Genomic DNA, 19,896 nt, shown 5'->3' with positions numbered 1-19,896 from the left:
GACAACTTCATAATCCCATCCAGTACTAAAATCTCATGATCATTTTCTAAAGTCTGGATGGTGGTTTGCACTATGTTTCTGTGACATGGCTTGCAATGGTTTATTGTTTGTTTCTGTTTCTGCTCATGAACACATTCATGTAAGCACTCACAAACCAAAAACAATCACCTGTATTTCTTTTTCAATCAGAGAATAGGTAGGTAGGAAGGTAGCTCATGTACTGACAATTTTTTAAAGGGCTCTAGAGGTGATTCTGGCTATTACATGTCAGTAAGCCTAACTTCAATACCAGGCAAATTGGTAGAAACTATAGCAAAGAAAAAAATTATCAGACACACAGAGAAACATGCTTTGTTGGGGAAGAGTCAACATGGCTTTTGTAGAGGGAAGTCCTGACTCACTAATCTATTAGAAATCCCTGAGGCTGTCAACAAGCATGTGGATAAGGGTGATACAGTGGATATAGTGTACTTAGATTTTCAGAAAGCTTTTGACAAGGTCCCTGACCAAAGGCTCTTAAAGAAACTAAGTAGTCGTGGGGCAACAGAATGCCTCTCATGGATCAGTAACCAGTTAAAAGATAGGAAACAAAGGGTAAATCTAAGTGAACAGTTTTCATAATGAAGAGAGGTAAAGAGTAGGGTCTCTTAAGGAGCTGTACTGGGATCTGTGCTAGTCACATATTCATTAATGTTCTGGAAAGGGGAATGAACAGTAAACTAGCAAACTTCACAGATGATACAAAATTATTTGAGATTGTAGAATCCAAAGATGAACAGTGAAGAGTTAGAGGTTAATCTTATTAAACTGAGCGAATGGGTGACAAATTGGCAGATGTATTTCAACAGGATATGTAAAAAATAATGCATAGTGGAAAAAATAATCCCAACTGCACATATATAATGATGGGTTCTAAATCAGCTGTTACCACTCATGAAAGAGATCTTGGCGCCATCATGGATAGTCCTTGGAAAACTTCATCTCAAAGTACAGCAGTGGTCAAAAAGGCTAACAGAGTGTTAGGAATTATTAGGAAAGTGATAGAAAACAGGACAGAAAATATCAAAAGGTCATTATATTAAGCTGTTGTGTGCCCACACCTTGAATTGGTCCTGCTTTGAGCAGGGGGTTGGACTAGATGATCTCCTGAGGTCCCTTCCAACCCTGAGATTCTATGATCCTATGATTCTAATACTGTGTCTAGTTCTTGTCACCACGTCTCATAAAGGATATAGTGGAAGTGAAAAGATTCAGAGAAAGGCAACAAAATGATCAAGGATATGGAATGGCTTCCATCAAGGAGAGACTAAAAAGATTATGGCTGTTCATCTCAGAAAAGAGACGACTAAGGGGAATGTGATGGGACGTGCTCCCCCAGTCAGGAGAAGACTCGTGAGCATCTCTGGTCTCAATTCCTACCAAATAGCTTTACTTGCAGAGCCTACTCCAGTTGGAAGCAGTAAGCTTAGAAAGGAGAGCTGGTCACATGAAGGGCAGCAACTAGGAGGAAAGCTGCTGTGCCTTAGAGGCAACTGACCCTCGTTACAGAGTAGCCAAGAGGGAAAAGCTGACAATCTGGCCAAAGACTTACCAAAACCCAAACAGGACATCTGAAAAGAGGAAAGGGCTTTGAATCCACATGAGAATCTGAGAAATGCCCTGCCTACCACAGGGGATATGTTAGAGGTCTATAAAATCATGAATGGTATGGAAAAAGTACAGAGAAGTGTTATTTACCCTTTCCCAAAATACAAAAAACAGGGTCACTCAATGAAATTAACAGGTGACAGGTTTAATACAAACAAGAAGTACTTTTTCACATAATGCACGATTAAACTGTGGCATTCATTGCCATAGGATGTTGTGATGGCCAAAAGTATACCTGGATTCAGAAAAGACATGGACAAGTTCATGGCGGATAGCTCCATCATTGGCTATCAGGGATGCAACCCCCAGTTTGGGTTGACCCTAAACTTTGACTGCCATAATCCGGGAGCTATATAGGGTTGTTGTAGCCTTGTCAATCCCAGGATACACCTTGTCTCTCTAGAATCTGGGAGGGGAAGATAGGACTGGATCACTCCAACTGTTCTGTTCTGTACATCCTCCTGAAGCTCTGATACTGGCCACTATTGAAGACATGATATTGCGCTAGATGGACCATTGGTCTGATCAAGTATGGCAGTTCTATATTCTAATAGTTCTTCTGTGTTTTAGTAAGTGCTTTGGAAGCATATGGGCAGCCCCATCCTGTGTGATCTTGTATCTATGGAGGTTTTATATTCTTTATAAGTTTCAGAGGCCAGGGCTACACTACAGACCTATATCGGGATAACTACAATGATCATGGTTGTGAAAAATCCACACCCCAAGCAACATAGTTTATACCAACCTAATCCTGCCCCCTATGTAGATAGTGCCAAGTTGATGGGAGAGCTTCTCCCATCGACATAACTACCATCTTGCACAGAGGTGGATTAACTACACTGACAGGAGAAGGTCTCAAATCAACATAGTATCATCTTTACTAAAGTGCTACAGTGGCTGTACATGAAGACAAGCACTTAGTATTTCAACACCCTTCCTTGTGTGATAACTTTTTAATTCCCAAAAGTTTTTATTTTCCCAGTCATCCCAGTACAATTTTGTACCATTCTCAAGAATAATTCTAAGTAGAGCACTTAACTGTGACCAATTAGGGATGAATATTTTTATGAGCTGGGTCAAGCCTTGTTGTGAGTTGGGTTAAAACCCCAGTGAGGTTAATAGGTGTGAACTCACCCTTCATTAACCTAAGTATTAACATAACTCCCATCATAGATAAAAGGTGTGTGTGACCCCACTCAGGAGCCTTTGGACCAAGTATTGTTTTGCTAGATGTGTGTGGGGAGGGTGAGAGAACACAGAGAAACGGAGGCAACAAATAAGAAGAGAGAGAAGCAGAAAAAAAGATGCAAGAAAAGCCAAGTAGGATCCTGTAAGCACAGTTTTGACCCTGGAAAAAGTTAGGGTATGTCTAACACTGGCAGAGTTACAGCGCTGCTCAGAGAGCACTGAAGGGAAGCTGCAGTTGTGTGTTCACACTGTCCAGCTACTTGCACAATAGTGTTTCACACTTGCAGCACTTGCAGCACTATTCAGAGCGGTGCATTCTGGGCAGCTATCCCATAGAGCACTTCTTCCTCTTCTGCTGCTAAGAGTTGTGGGAAGGTGGAGGGGGTCACAGGGCATCCTGGGTCTTGTCCCAGTGCCCGGTGATGCATTGCTTCACATCCCAGCAATCCCTGTGCTTCCGTCCGCATTTGGTACTATCTTTCAATGGTTTGTGTATTGCACACTCTGCCTCTTTGGTCTGCATGAATGGATCCCACACTGTTGACCAACATGCTGCTTGCTCTCACTAACACGTCACAAGTTATTCCTTAAACTACAAAGGCAAGCAGACATTGATCTTGCCACATGTAGTAGCTACAACACGAGATTGCTTGTGGCATTCATGGAGGTGCTGACCACAGTGGAACGCCGCTTTGGGGCTAGGGAAACAAGCACCGAGTGGTGGGATCACATTGTCATGCACATCTGGGATGGTGAGCAGTGGCTGCAGAACTTTCAGATGAGGAAAGCCACATTCATGGGACTGTGTGATGAGCTCACTCCAGCCCTGCGGCGCAAGGACACGAGAATGAGAGCTGCCCTGTCGCTGGAGAAGTGCATGGACGCTGGCTACTCCAGACTGCTATCAATTGGTCGCTAACCAGTTTGGAGTGGGAAAGTTGATTCATTGGATTCTTGTTGAGGGAAGCGTGCAGGGCCATTAATCACATCCTGATCTGAAAGACCGTCACTCTGGGCAACGTGTGTGACGTTGTGGATGGCTTTGCACAAATGGGCTTCCCTAACTGAGGAGGGGCGATAGATGGCATGCACATTCCAATTCTGGCACCAGACCACCCAGCCACCTAGTACATTAATCTGAAGGTGTATTTTGCAATGGTTCTCCAGGCGCTTGTGGATCACTGTGGGCGTTCCATGGACATTAACGCAGGCAGGTCCGGAAAGGTGCATGACACACGCATCTTTCGGAACACTGGCCTGTTCAGGAAGCTGCAAGCAGGGACTTTTCTTCCTGGACCAGAAGATCACTGTAGGGGGTGTCGAAATAACCATTGTGATCCTGGGAGACCCTGCCTACACCTTAATGCCGTGGCTTATGAAGCCATACATGGGGCACCTTGACAGCAGCAAGGAGCAGTTCAACAACAGGCTGAGCAAGTGCAGAATGGCTGTTGAGTGTGCTTTTGGCCATTTAAAGGCCCATTGGCACTGCCTATATGGGAGGCTGGACCTGGCCAATGACAATATTCCTATGCTTATAGCCGCGTGCTGTACGCTCTATAATATTTGTGAAGGGAAGGATGAAAGCTTCACTCAGGGCTGGACTGCTGAGGCTTAGTGCCTGGAGGCTGAATTTGAACAGCCAGAGACCAGGGCTACTAGAGGGGTGCAGTGAGGGGCCATAAGGATCAGGGATGCCTTGAGGCAGCAATTTGAAGCTGAAAGCCACTAAAATTTGTTGCTATCTTGGGAGTGCAGTGCTTGTAATGCCTAAGAGGTGATTGTGATTGGTGCAGATGATGCACTATGAAGGTGCAAAAACTTCAGCTTTTTAAGAGTAGACCTGTCTCAGTCTCTTTTGTAAGGTGATCTTTCCATGTTTCTCATTGTTTTTGTCACCCATCTCTGCACTATCACGAGTGCACTATCGACATATATAGATGCTTAAGCATGCATCTAAGCACTTTCAAGATCTGGCCTAGCTTTTCCCCTCTCTGCATCTCTTTCCTCCTTTCATTCTAGCTGTCTTCTTCATGTTTGCACTCTCCCCAGGCCTTTTCTCCTCAATGCTTTCTGTGCATTCGTCTCCCATCATCATCCTTGCGCCTTCTCTTGCAATCCCTTAGTGCTGGAATGATCTCTCTTTCTTGCATCATATGATAGCACCCATCAAGGGAAATGTAGGGACCCAGTATATCAAGTTCCCTGAGCCCTGCCCTCTGCACTGTTTACACAATGTTATCACAAACATTAACAGATGTTTTGGGGGCCCCTCTGAGTTTGGGGCCCTGATAGTTGTCCCCGACTTCTCTCATCGGTCCTGACTGTGTCCATTAAAATTCCTGCTTAAAATTAGTTCCTTCCATGGAGGTTTTCAGTGGTGATCCATTGATACACCTAAAACTGCTCCTAGCAATTCTCAACACTCTGTGTATTATGTGTCAAGTATATTTTCTGATTGTAAACTCCTTGGGGCAGGGACTATGGGTACAATTCAGTTCCATTGTTAGGTGCCTAAGTCCCATCTGTGGCACCATTATGATCCACAAAACTCCTGCTCAGCTACTACCTAACTTCTGTAGGTGCCCAGAGGTGTCTAAGTCTCAGGCCCTGGGGTATGTGCACTGCCATCCCACTCTAGGCAGCCAAATGCCTCACTCTCACCTGAACCCAGACCAATCAACAAGCCAGGAGAAGATACGCAGAGCAACACCTAGTCCATGTTTCAGACCTGATCCAGTAGGTGTGCTCAGAGGCCGCCTAGCACTTGCTGTACAGCAGCCCATGCAGCATGGGGGACAAAAATGTAGCACTCTGATAGGTGCAGGGCTCCACATTCCATGCATCATGTGAGCCACAGGCATTCATAGGGCAAGCATGAGTGAGGTCTTGCATGCAAACCAGAGAGCTGTGAGGAGATCTATTAGGGGGCACAGGGGTTAGGCAGAGCTAGGTGCAGGTGGTAGGGTACCTTGCCAGGGATGGGGATCAGGTTAGTGCAGAAGAGGGATCGCTAGTGGGGCATCCAGAAAGGCACAAGGGCAGCTTGGTGTAACTGGATAGGGTGGGGAGCCACGGATAGCTAGGGCAGGAAGGAGGGGTGGGCACTCAGGGGAGGGAGAGGGAGGACTTGGAAAGGGCTAGGGAGAGACATATGTGGGTAGACAAGGGTGGGGGAAGAATGGCTACCAGGAAGGGAGAGAGGAGGCCAGAGAGTGCGTCATTCATGCACATTCATGATGCATCTTCTGCTGTGGCAGCAGCAGGATGAAGAGGAACGTAGGCAGAGGGTAGATGCACCCCAACCCTGAGGCCAACCAAAACTGAAGCCTAGCCGCCATCTACTGCCATCCCCAAGAATGTACCACCCTGCTGCAATTTCATGCATGCATGAAACCAGTAAGCATGTCACCAGTTCTACAGACTCGACTTGGATGCATTCCACCATCTTTGTGATATGCTGCTGGATGCCCAGCCCACCACCACTCACAGGAGTCAGGCACTATCCATCACCTCATAGGTCAGCACCCATACTGGCCATAGGATCATTTCAGTGAAATCGCTGCACAGAAAATCATCGTCAGCTGGTCCACAGCCTTCATGGTCCTGGCCCAATTTCTCCACACTAGAACAGTTTCAACAGGAAAGGCTGAAATAGTCCCACATCAGAATACCCCAAAGCCAATGGTTAGAGAACTCTCCTGAGAGTGATTACAGAATCTCATTTCAATCCTTCCTCACCAGCTGGCAGGCAGTGGGGACAGGACCTTGGGTCCACCTCATACATGATGAATTCTCTAACCTGTGGCCTACCACCAACTCCCTTTCCTCCCTCCTTCCCCACTAATGGATCACTAGCAGAGCTAGGCACCTCCCTGCGGCCCACACTTAGACACCGATGTCTGAGAGAGGGGCAGGGCTTTAGCACACACACCTCTGGTCATCATCTCTCATTGACTAGTTTGGGTGGCTCCCCACCTAGTGTGCTGGATTTGTGGATCACATTTTTTTAAGACACCTACCTTTCCCCATTCATCCTCTAGGGGGCTTTAGGCACTTGACACTGCGGATAACAGTATTGCCCCCTGGTTTTCTAGGCACCTAAAAGTTAGGTGCTGTCACACTCAGTGTGGCAACACCCAAGTCCCTTTGTGGATCCCACACTGTGTCTTTATAAGAGTTGAGCACACTATTGGCACTTAAATAATACAGCATAAAATACTCAGATTCTCCTGGGTAACAACAACTTGCTTTTCCAGTATTACAACAGCCTTCATCAACTGTTTGAGACAGCATTTTAACACTATAATTGGGGCGGCAGGTTTATCTCCACTGCTCTTCCAGTGGTTTCAGATAAAGAACTGCTTTAGAATTTAGTAGTGATTTTCTCAGCCTAAATGGATTCAGTTCCCTGCAATGTTCATTAATCTCACCTGAAGATGTCTTGCATTTGTAGACTGAATTGCTGGGTCTAGAACAACTTTCAGGGTATTTTTTAAACAACATTTATGTTTTAAGTTGTTTACTTTTAATATCCTTTTTGCAACCTTCAGCAGTAACAAAACAAACCTTTAAGTTGTATTGATGAACTAACTTTGTTCTAAATGCAACATTTCCCTCTGCAAACTTAAGCCTTCTCGAAGGGAAATTAATGAATGTTGCTACGTTATAAAGAAGGTACCTTAAGACAGTCATGAGGGAATGAGATAAATAATCCACTGAAACAATAAAGACCAGTTATGACATAATTGCAGACTAGCATTCAAGGAGGTACAATGCCTTCCTTTTTATTAAGGAAAGTTAATATAACATTACAGATGTCCTTATTCAGAGACTTCTTTTTTTTCAGAACCACATCTCTAATGGCCGATGCCAAATAAAGTATGCATATTTTCTCCTATTCCATTTGTCTACTGCATGTCTATTGTCTTGTTTACAGCAGCATTTTTTAAATCTGTGAAAATTTACCATTAAGCTAATCATCATCTCTAGTAGAAATAATCAAACATCTCTTTAGCTAAACTTTAAGTAGAAAAGTTAAAAAGTACACAGGATCTCCCTGAAAGGCAAACTAAGCTGGAAATTAAATTCATCTAATTGCTTTCTCTTGGGAGACAGTGAGGTGGCTTGCTAAAAGGCTCTGTGGAAATACCACAATCCACACATGGTAGCACACTATAGTATTTCTGCCTACAATATTAGATGGATAATTATTACAATAAACATATTCCTGGGTTCAGTGTATCTATTTAAAAAAAAGTAAAAACCCAAATGTGCTTCCTATTAAACCATTAATACAGGAGCAGCTAACTGCTTTTAGGCCTACTACAGCTTTTGAAAAACTCTCTCTATAACTTCTTTCTAGTGACAAAACTCTTTCCACCCTACCAACCAGAAGGGAAAGCGCAATAGCTCTCTATATAGGGACAAAACCCCACAACCCAGGTGCCACCTTTTTAATGTAAGGTTCAAACTTGCATCTCTCCATGCCCTTTATCATGAGCTTCAGCTGGTCCTCATCACCAGCCAGGCAGTTTCAATTAACAGAGAGATTATTCTTCCCTAGCTAGTTCCCTGCATCTTTAACCATTTGTGTGCCCCAGGAAGATAGTTGAAGAAGGAGGAAGGGCCTTCAGTCAGGCAAAACTGACCACGTCACATTATTTGCCTCAACTATCTGAGATCCTTAGAATCCTCACTTCCCAAAGTCCACAGCTTCAGATTAGGAAGTGTTTCCATCTCTTTGGGAATGTAGTCTGAGGCTTTCACATGCATTTTCTTCAGGACAGCAATGATACACATCTTAAAGTCTGCTACTAATTTCCCTCTCCCCAACTTGTCTTTCCTCATCTGCTCCTTATTGAAGTATGGGGGTCACAGAGGTGAGACATAAAATCCACCAGTGACTCATGCTTACCAGGTCTATGTTTTACTAGAGGCAGCAGGACACATAGCACCACCTCCTATTAGGATTTCCTGCCACTTCCCATTATAAGGTCTTTTTTTTCGGCCACATATAACTTTTTCCAAACTTAACGTGTTTCAGCTGAAATTGTCCATGTCAGATGTCTACCTCTGGCTGATGTGTTGTTTTTTATTTTATTTTATTTTATTTTATCTTTTGAAAATTTCAGACAAAACAATTCAGTCGTTTCCAAGAAAAACATGTTTTGCCCATGTTAAAAAATTCTGGCAACCTTTTTCTTTAAAAAAACGGTCTCCTCTATGCTTTAGAACAGGGACCTGAAATTTGGCAGGGGGTGGGGTGGGATGGACTTTATGCCAACTCCATGAAAAGCTGCTCATATTTGGCCAAGTTATAGGTCTTTGAAAAATCACACTGCACATGGTCAGTAAAGACATCTTATATTTTAGCAGCTAAAGTTCCTGAAAATTCTGTCCACAAGGAGCACATGCTCCAGCCTGGGGTAAGCAAGACTTTCCCTGTTCTGGGCCATGACAGGTCCAGACAGCTGAACTGAGAGCAGGGAGTCTCTCTCTCTCTCCTGTGGTCTCACTGACTCCCCTACTGTGCCCAGGCAGTGTAGAGGAGGAAGCTGTCTGATTTGAAGAGGGGATAAGACCTAGCTCTAGACCTGTGAAAGAAGTAGATTGTTGAGAGAAGGAAGCCCGGGAAACTGGGGGTGAACCAGGGACTGGACGCAGGGGGCAGGAGGCAGGGGAGAGAAGGAAAATAGGCCTGCGGGTGAGAGAGACTGGGCCTGGGAGCCAGGGAGTGAGATGTGGGGACTGAGAGAGCCGGCGTAGGGGACACGGGACTGAGATTAGATGAGGAGGAGATTAGGACAAGTTGGGCAAAGAGACTAAGACTGAGAACCAGTGAAGGCAGGGGGAAGAAGGATAAGAGAGAGGGGACCAAGACCTGACAAGGAAAAAGGATGTTGGGGCAGTGTGGGGAGGGGAGAACTAGGACTTATTGGACGAAGTCTAAAAGCCTGGAAAATGGAGCCAAGAGTACAACTGAATTTGGACAAGGAGTCAGAGTGTGGGGGAGATTGGGAATGGGAGCCATTGAGGACAGAGAATGTGGGCAGGAGGGAGCCACTGGAGGCCAAGGTGAGGGAGAGAAACAGTTTATGTAAAGAGCCCAGAAGGGGGAGCTGGCTGGGCAAGAAGACTAGGGATAAGGAGTTAGGGCATGGGGGAACCTGGACAGATTGTGGAACCGGGGGGGATGGCAGGCCTAAGTCTGCCCATAGCTACAGGCCCTCACCCTTAGCTGGGGGGAGGGACAAAGGGACCTGGGCCCCAACTGAATACTGAGAACAACAGATGAAAAATGGGGGTGAAGTTCAGAGGGAAAAAATCAGGGAACCAGAAGGGGACACAGAGCAGAGAACTCCTGACAGTGCCCACTGCTCCTCAAAGGCATCTGAGGAGTCAGTGGACACCGCCCAGAGAAACTCTCCTCAGAGGCAGGAATCAGACAAGGGAACAGAAGTAGGCTCCAATGTCACAGAGCACCCCCATCCCCCATCTAGCTTCCTCCTCCTGGTATGATGGATGGCCATCTTAGCCAGCGCCAGGAGGACGCTGACTAGGAGGTCTTGTGCCTTAGTGGGGCCACAGATGGGGGTGTGCAAAAATCAGGAGGTGTGGGGAAAAGTGCAGCCAGAACCTCAGTAAGAGGTACTAGAGGAGCCAGAAAAAGAAGGGCTACAATCTGACTCACTCTACATAGATGCAGCAGTGCTGGAATGAGGGGTGCTGGCGGTGCGGCAGCACCGCCTGGCATGAAGTGGTTTCCATCATATACAGACTTTATAGTTTGGTTCAATGGCTTTCAGCACCCCCGCTATACAAACTGTTCCAACGCCACTGCATAGGTATGCACCAGGGTCTCCCTCTCACTGCAAAAGAGACAGGTGGCAGGGAGTTTGTGAACCATGCCAGGAGCCACCAGCTAGTATCCCCAGCAGGCTGTGGGACTGGAGTGGAGTACAAACTGGCCCACAGGGTTTCCTTGCTCTCCTAAGGGTGTAGAGAAGGAAACTCTTGTGTGTAGGACCCCTGCTGCATTTGTTGCAGAATTTGGAAAGTGTGACGTGAATGAAGCAGGGGATTTCAGGAAGAAAAGGAAGGGTCTTGGCTAAGGAAGATGTATGCTGTTCTGGAGACTTGGATTCTATCCCTGTCTCTGCCAGAGTTTCCTGTGTGATGCGGGGTAAATCACTTAAATCAAACTTTTCACAGGTGGTCATGAATTGCATGTTCCTCATTTTCTGGTGCCTTACTTGAAACCCTAGGGTCTAATTTGTAGAAGTGCTGAGCACTCATAGCTGCAACTGAAGTCAGTGGGAGTTGTGTTTTGAATATATAAAGTACTATGTAATGCTAAATACTTCAAAAAATAGGTCCTAGGCCTCTCAAATTTGGCACCCAAATTTAGTGGAAACTTTTGACTTTAATCTCTCCATGCCTCTATTTCCCATCTGTAAAATGGGGATAATACAACCCCCATGCCTTGCAGGGATCATGTGAAAATAAATTAATGTTTGTGAAGCACTCGGATAAAATAGTGATGAGCACCATAGAACAGCCCATGAAGAAATTAATAATTCAGTCTTCAGAGCAGGGTTTGAAATAGTGTGCAGTAAATAAGACATAAAACCACACATTGAACAATGAAGAGAAAGTAAAATATTGAATAGCTGCTTGTTAAGTCCTTTCTGTGCATTGAAGGAGGCAGGGGTCCAGAGGAAAAAATAGATCTGATCATGTAATTAGAGACTGTATCATAATGTATATGTACCAGGGGGCTGAGTTAAGGTTGCACAAACAATCTTAATTCTAACAATTCCTAACTTTTGAGTGCTTGGCTTTGCAACTTTAATAATGTTCTTTCAACATACTTGAAGGGTTTTTATTGTGTGTGTCTATAATATGTAATAAAATAATAAAAACATAATAATTGGAGACATACCAATCTTGTAGAACTGGAAGGTCATTGAGTCCAGCCTCCTGCCTTCACTAGCAGATCTAAGTACTGATTTTTGCCACCAGATCCCTAAATGGCCCCCTCAAGGATTGAACTCACAACTGTGGGTTTAGCAGACCCATGCTCAAGCCACTGAACTATCCCTCCCCCCCTGTGCTTTAGGGCTACAATGTGAGATACTACTGTACCTATCATTTTATACCATGGGCTAGCTGTGTCTTGTGCATATGATGCAAAGCTAAAATACTTAGGTGGCAACATGATCTAGTCTGGACACTGGACTACAAAATGGGAGGCATGGGTTATAATCCAAGTTCTGTCATTGATCTGTTACTTGACTTTAGGCAACTAATTTCACTTTTGTGTCTCAGTTTCCCCATCTTTAAAATGGGAATAATTATATCCCCCTTTATTATAGTGCTCTGAGATCTAAGGGCTAGATCCTCAGTGGGTAAAAACTGGTACAGCTCCATTGACTTCAGCTGAGGATCTGTCCCTATGGGTGAAACATGCTGTAGAAGAACTAGATATTATGACTAGAGCCAAATTTTCAACCAGCCTCTGATCTCATTCATATACATTTTGCATGCACATGTATCTGAGTCCAAAAACTAAATCTGGTGTAATTCCTCCTGCCAATTGGCAATGGATAGGCAGGTGACAAGACATGACCAATGTTTACTGTGCTAACATATGCTTGTTTTACTATTACCTTGTTATCTACCTCTCTCACTTCCCTTTTGTTTGTTTCATCCACCTGTTGTAACATAAATTGCAAGGTCTTTGGGGCAGTGACTCTCTTTTGGCTAAGTGTTTATATGGAGCCTAGCAAAATAGGGAATGCACCTTGTTGGGCCCCGGAGGCACTGTTGTAATAATGATAATTAATCACTGGTGTGCATAGATTGGGTAACTGCCCATCTAATCATTTGATTTGCATGACCAAATGCAGGATTTTGTGCACATTTACAGGCTAATTTGAAAATCTGGTCTAAGAAAGAAAAAGTGCTAGACACATTGGCCCAGATTTTCAAAGGAATCAACGCTCATCAACTCCCATTGTTCTGATCACTTTTGAAAAATTGGCCTGTAATATCACTTGTCTTCCAAATCAGGATGTATGCATTATTGTTGTAGCCGGTTGGTTCCACAATATTAGAGACAAGGTGGGTGAAAAAACATCTTTTATTTGACCAACTTCAGCTTGTCTCTCTCACCAACAGATGTGGGTCCAATAAAATCAAGATGTGACAATTATTTGAACTTTATAAGAAGTTGCACTACCTGTTTTTCATACCTAGATTTTAAGGTATATTGATATTTATTGACTGGGAGGGGTGGCAAGAAAAAAAAAGTTGAGAAACAGGTATGGGTGGGATTTTCCACAGATAGCTCCAATGTCAATGCAATAAGTGAAAATAAGTGAAAATAACCAGCATACCCCGTTGCATATCAAAGCAAAAATACACACAAATATTTCTGTGACTGAGGACAGGAATAACTGACACTCCGAATGTCAATCAAAGTGTTAAATCCAGGACACATGCTTTTCCAACTGGTTAGGTAGGGAGAACCATTCCTATATTAATAAGGACAAAAAAATGAGAGGGAGAGGGGGGTGTAAAAAAGGCCACTCATAAGTACTGACAAGTTCAGGATATAATGATTCAGCCTTTCTATATTCTATATTTGAAGGCCAAACCTGAGGTCCTTACAGTCTCAATTAGAATCACATAGCAAGGGATGACAATTAAAGGGAAGGGAAGGAGAGGCTAAGGTGTACAATAGTAAAAGATTATGATATCTGCTTATAAATTGGTAGGATGTATTACCGTTCACATACAGGGTCTGAACTGAAGGCCGGGAGGAGTGGGGGAGGGGGGAACAGTAATGGAAGGATGACCAAAGTGAGATTTGAAAGAGAAGAGCAAGTTGACAAAAACACTCAGGAGCTGTGACAGTGGGGGAGAAAGTGAGAGCCACTTGCAGGAAGTGACAAAAGGCCTAGCACCCATTGAAGTCGGAGGGAATTTCTTCACTGACCTCTGTCAACACTGGACCAAGCCCAATGCACTACCTGATACAGCATCAATTGCAAACAAGGGAAACCCTGGCAGAAGATAGGAGATGAGGGGCAGAGTTGTGAAGAGCCTTGAAACTTCAGGAAAGGTTTAATTATTGATGTGTACTCTTGGTATGCAAAATATGTGTATTTTCCCACGTCTTCTACTCAGATATAGATGTGTGTGTGTGCACACGTGTATCTTTTCTAGTTACTATGGACGTATACTGGTTACAAGCCCTCCTTCACAAACATAAGCGCTTCTAATTTCTTCTGACTTGCACAGATGATGGTGTTTGACGTGGCAATTTTAACAGCAAGAATTATAAATTTCAATGTGGAAGGAAACAAGCATTTGACTATTAAGTGAGATGCAGATATTTTAGCGATGATTATTTAATTGAGTGGGCGCAACTCTGCGACAACAACAACAAACCTGTGCCTGTCTTGCCAGGGCTGAATTCATCTCAACATATAATAAAGCTTTCATCCCATTCATGGCTAGAATCAGAGGGGATGTTCTAGACCTATGTAGATAAAGATCAGAGGCTAGGGAGAGAAATATTCAAATGAAAGTATAAATATGGAAATACACCATATGCCACCTATGTGTGCCAGGCTAGTTTTCTAGATGGTGTTGTTTTCTCAATCCATACTGCAAGCTTCGCTTTAGCTGGAAAACAGGTTTAAAAAAACTGAATCCTCCTTCCAAAGAAAACTAAAAACATTCAAAAACCCACCCACTCCAAAATATAGTCTGAGGGGTTCCTGAAATCTCTAACTCCAAGAGATTCACTCCTCTTTAGTAGCGAGTGACTTTTTCTAAGGAACGGCATGTTTGGGGATATGCTATAACCTTGGACAAAGTAACAGGATGTGACATTCTGGGGATCACCTGGAGCAATAAGGGGGTTCTGTCACTGCCTGCCTCATACCTTTGGGTGCTTTAATGCTATGCTGCTATGACTCAGACTCTGATACCAGTACTCAGTCTACAAGCAGAAAGCTTTCAACCCTGACTTCTACCAGCCTAGTTATTCATTACCAGGTGACCTCAACAACCCCCTCAGATCCTGAGCTCCCCCAAATCTGTCTCCCTGAGTTCTTAACTATCAGACACTTGGACTTTCCCCCTCTGGTTCATCACCCTGGAACAAGTGAAACGTGCCCCTAATTATTAGTTCATTTTGAGGGACACATTCCAGACAGTTTGCTCACCAGAGACCTGCTTGGGGTAAAAATAAACAAAATATTTATTTAAAAGAAAAATCACAGGTTCAGAGATGAAACAGTAAGGGAGAAAAAACACACACAAGTTACACATAAAATAAACATCAAGATGCAATCTCATGCTTTACACTTCTATATTAGCCAAATTCCCTTTTCCAATACAAGTTACCTATTGCCTCTGAATAGTTTCCCAGCATGCCCTCGGTCCTAGAGGGGATCCTCTGTTTTATAAAACAGCACCCTGCTAGATTCTGGCTCTCAGTTTCTGGATAGCCTTCGTTTCAAACCCCATCTCTTTTAAGGGTTTGCAGAGGGGGATGTTTGTTTGTTTGTTTGTTTTCTTTTCTCTAAGGGCAAGTCTACACTCAAAATGCTTGCATCGGCACAGCTCCATGGCTGTAGCACTTTAATGAAGATGCTCTAAGCCGACGGGAGAGAGCTCTTCTGTCGGTGCAGTTAAACCACCTCCCCGAGAAGCGGTAGCAGCTCTCCTGCTGACATAGCGCTGTCTACACAGGGGGTTAGGTCGGTATAACTACGTCACTCAGGGGTGTGAAAAATGCAATATAGGTATGTAGTGTAGACCAGACCTAAGACTATGGTGAATTGTGATGCAGGAAATTCCCTCCTCTCTCAGGGCTTTTCTATACTTGAAATGCTACAGTAGCACCACTGTAGTGCTTCAGTGTAGACACGACCTATACCAATGAGAGGGATGCTCATGTCAGCATAGGAAATCCACCTCTCTGTGAGGCGGTAGCTAGCTCGACAGAGGAATTCTTCCATTGACCTAGCGCTGTCTACACTTGGCGTTAGGTCAGTGTAGTGTGGATTTTTCACACCCCTGAGAGAGACTTAGCTATACAGATAAAAATTCCTAGTGTAAACCATGGCTCAGTTTTCCAAAGCTCAGCTTTTCTTTTCATTTCTGTTTCAATGTCTTTCAATTACATTTAATGGTCCACCATTGTGTCTTTCCTAGGTTGTAAGGGCTAGGTGCTTGCAGTTAGTTTTATGTAAACAACTAACCCGGGATGCCTGGGTGACCTTCCTTGCCTGATTACCAGGGTTCCTAGTTTTCTGTGATAAAAACAAACTTCACTGATAAAAAAACAAAAACAAAAATCCGTGTATTTCCACGATTAAAATGAAACACTGAACTTTAGTTTCCCTAGCCACAATATATATATAGGTATCAGCTGAACACATACAGTACAGAACAGAACATTACCATGCACATGAAATTTGTCCCTGGCCGGGCGCCTAGCTCTACCTGTACCACTTCTTCCAGGTATGTTGTTTCTCTGACCTTAAATTTAAATTTTTTGTTCATTTAGCTTTAACCCAGATGAATGAACCCTTTCTAGCACACCATCAAATATTTGTTGTACTTTTCTGTGGAACACTTCAGATGCAGAACATAACCCAAAAGACAGGCTGCAAAAGCAGTATCTCCCAACGGTTGTGTTAAAATGCACAAACTTGTGCTCCTTTTTTCTAAGGGACTTTGCCAAAATCCAGCAGATGCATCTACTGTGGAGAAATATTTGGCATCAGCCATTTGTCCAAAAATTTCTTCCCTTATAGGTAAAGGAAAATGTTCCCTTTTTACGTACTTAATAAGTTGCTTGGGGTCTAGACATAGACGGAGGGTTCCATCTTTCTGTTCAACAACTACTAAAGAATGGATACACTCTATTGGTTATTCTACTTTCTCTATGATGTATAGTGCAGCTTAACTTGTCCAATTCCTCTTTGAGTTTCTGCTTCAGAACAAGAGCTATATTTCTAGGGACATATATAGTGGGAGTATTGGTCCAGTTAACTCTATTCTCAATGTATATTCTGTTGATAGCTTTCCAGTGCCCTTAAAGACATGTTGGAACTAGACCTCAGAGTGTGTGATCCCCTGCAACTCCAAAGACGACGCTCTCTGCATAAGGCCCAGGATCTGACATGCTTTCAACCCTAGTATTTGTACTCTTTTCCCTTGCACAATTACAAGCATTATCCTTTCCAAACCGTCTTTTACCTTTACTTCAGGCTCACATACACCAACAGATGGAATAAGCTCCCTTTTGTAAGCTCTGAACTTTACCTGTATTTTTTTCAACATGTCTTGTTTTTTTTCTTTAAGCCCTGTATAACAGATTCTGGCACCATATTTGCTTATGCACCAGTGCCCAACAAAAGTTCCATTTGTTTCTAAAGTAATAGTCCCCATCACTTGGTGCTGCTGTTTCACGTATAGTTTCCGATGAAGAATTTTTCGCTGGTGCTTGTTCTTTTCTTGTTACAGGGTGTTTGAGCATATGTTGTTGCTGCTTGAAAACTCTTGCAAAGTGGTTAAGCCTTTTGCAGTTGTTGTAGCATTGTCTAAAAGCAGGACATTGCTGCAGTCCATGTCTACCACCACACTGCACACAGCAATTTTTGCTGCCTTCTGGAAGCTCATTCTAATTTTTTTTTTCAGATTTCTCTTTAGAACTCTAAAATCTATTTTGCTTCTTTTGTTTTCTGTCACTTTGAAGGGTTATAATTCTGTCCACTGCTTCAGTCTATTTTGTTTTCCCTCCAACAGTTTCCATCTGGCCCCGAGTAACTTCAGATGCCTGGAAAATTCTGACTGCCTTTTCTAAATTCAGGTCTGGATCTTCCGACAGTCTGTATCTCAGCTTTATGTCTCTGATCCCCATAACAATCTGGTCTCTAATCAGGGAATCTGTGGACTCGCCATAATTACATGATTGGCTCAGCAGTCTGAGCTAAGTCACAAATCTTCAAAAGTTTCTCCCTCATTTTGAGCTCTCATACAAAAGTTGTATCTTTAAAAAGGCTCATTCTTTTGGGGACTGCAGTACTCCTCAAATTTTTGCAGCACTGTCTCATAACTAGTCTGCTCTTCCTGGCTTAACTGTAGACTATTATATACATCCAGTGCCTCTGGTCCAGTTACATTAAGGAAAATAGCTACCTTTTGTTTATCTGCCTTCTCAGTGGCTCTGCTTACCAACATGTAGAGGCTGAGTTAATGCTTGAAACTCCACCATTTATTTGTATGCTGCATTGATGGAGAGTTTAAGCTCTGCTTGGGCTCTGAGCTGCTCCACTTCCTGTCTTTGTCCTCTTCACCCCACTCCTAGTAAAATGCAATATTTGTGGGTTCTTATGAAGGAGATTTAGGCAAAGCTGAGGGAGATGGTTCTTTATTACAAGTAAGATCTCAACCATCTGACCACTCTCTCTGAGAGTCTCTGCGGCACTGCACCTCCTTGTGCTTAGACTACGTGGAACCCCAACTCCCAAGCATGGCTCTCTTAAAGTGAGATCCTCACAGGAGAGACATGGGACAGAGATTTGTATGATCTAACAGACCTGCTCAAGAAAATCATGACAGATATTTCATAACAGAAAGATCCTTAGAAAGACAATTCTTTAGCATGCAGATGAGTTTGTTACATTAGCAGATGTTCACCTTTTAAATAAAAATGTGCTTTTAAGAGCTCCTGTGAGACATCACAATTATCCCCCCTTATTAAAAGGTACTTTGATTGATATTATTACAATTGTTGAAACATCCCTCAGCAATAGAAAGAACTATTTTATGTGCAACATATTAATTCACTTCCTTCATTTTAGACATTGCAATTCAAATATTTCTTGAATACCTTGTGGAATATTAAACATTTTCAAGCAACGAATTAAATCCAAGACAGTGTGTGCAGCTTTGCAACCAGGTCTCCCAGCTGTGCAATAAATTGCTGGGAGAAACAATTAGTGTAGAGTAATTTGTTACAGAATGAACCAAAAATGTGTCTTAAAATGCCAATGCTAAGTGTGCTGACAATTAAGAGGAAATTACTTAGCAAAGATGCCATGTGTTCATATGTTGCTTCAGCTATAGAAATTTGATGCCTAACACCACATTTTATTTAAAAAGTAATTGCACATTTTGGTCAATGTAGTATCCTTACTGAAATCAGATGATATTGAGTAATCAGTTTTTAAGTAGAACTCTCCAGTGACTTCAGCTACAGTACCTCTCTACTCTATGGGAAATATGCATTTGAAATGAAACCCGGTATACACCATAATCAAACACTGTTTTTTTCCATGCCCCACCAAAAGCGCTAGAGGAGCATCAGGATGAGAAAATAGAAAGAGGTAACTGATAAGTTTAAGTTACAGTTCCATTCTCTGATTCACTGAAAACTAGACTGGACAAAGGGTTTAGGAATATACCATAAGGAATAATCCTGCACTGGTGGGTGGCCATTTGAAGTGCTTACAGGGGAAGTGTTCAAAGAACTGAAAGAGCAGACATTTTACTCAAGAATAATTTGTGATATGCAGTAATCAGTGCCAATAAAAGAACCTAGGTAGATAGAATTTTCAGAGCAAATTTAAATTCCTGTTGCATATAATGGGTTTTGTGGCACCTTATAGACTAACAGATGTTTTTGCAGCATGAGCTTTCGTGGGTGAATACCCACTTCTTTGGATGCAAGTAGTGGAAATTTCCAGGGGCAGGTAAATATAAGCAAGCAAGAAGCAAGCTAGAGATAACGAGGTTAGATCAATCAGGGAGGATGAGGCCCTGTTCAAGCAGTTGAGGTGTGAAAACCAAGGGAGGAGAATCTGGTTCTGTAATTGGCAAGCCATTCACAGTCTTTGTTTAGTCCTGAGCTGATGGTGTCAAATTTGCAGATGAAACTGGAGCTCAGCAGTTTCTCTTTGAAGTCTGGTTCTAAAGTTTTTTTGCTGCAGGATGGCCACCTTAAGGTCTGCTATTGTGTGGCCAGGGAGGTTG

This window comes from Mauremys mutica, chromosome 2, assembly GCF_020497125.1.
Source record: "Mauremys mutica isolate MM-2020 ecotype Southern chromosome 2, ASM2049712v1, whole genome shotgun sequence".
Lineage (NCBI taxonomy): Eukaryota > Metazoa > Chordata > Testudines > Geoemydidae > Mauremys > Mauremys mutica.
The sequence above is the reverse complement of the archived record's forward strand: the minus strand, read 5'-3'. Positions refer to the sequence as shown.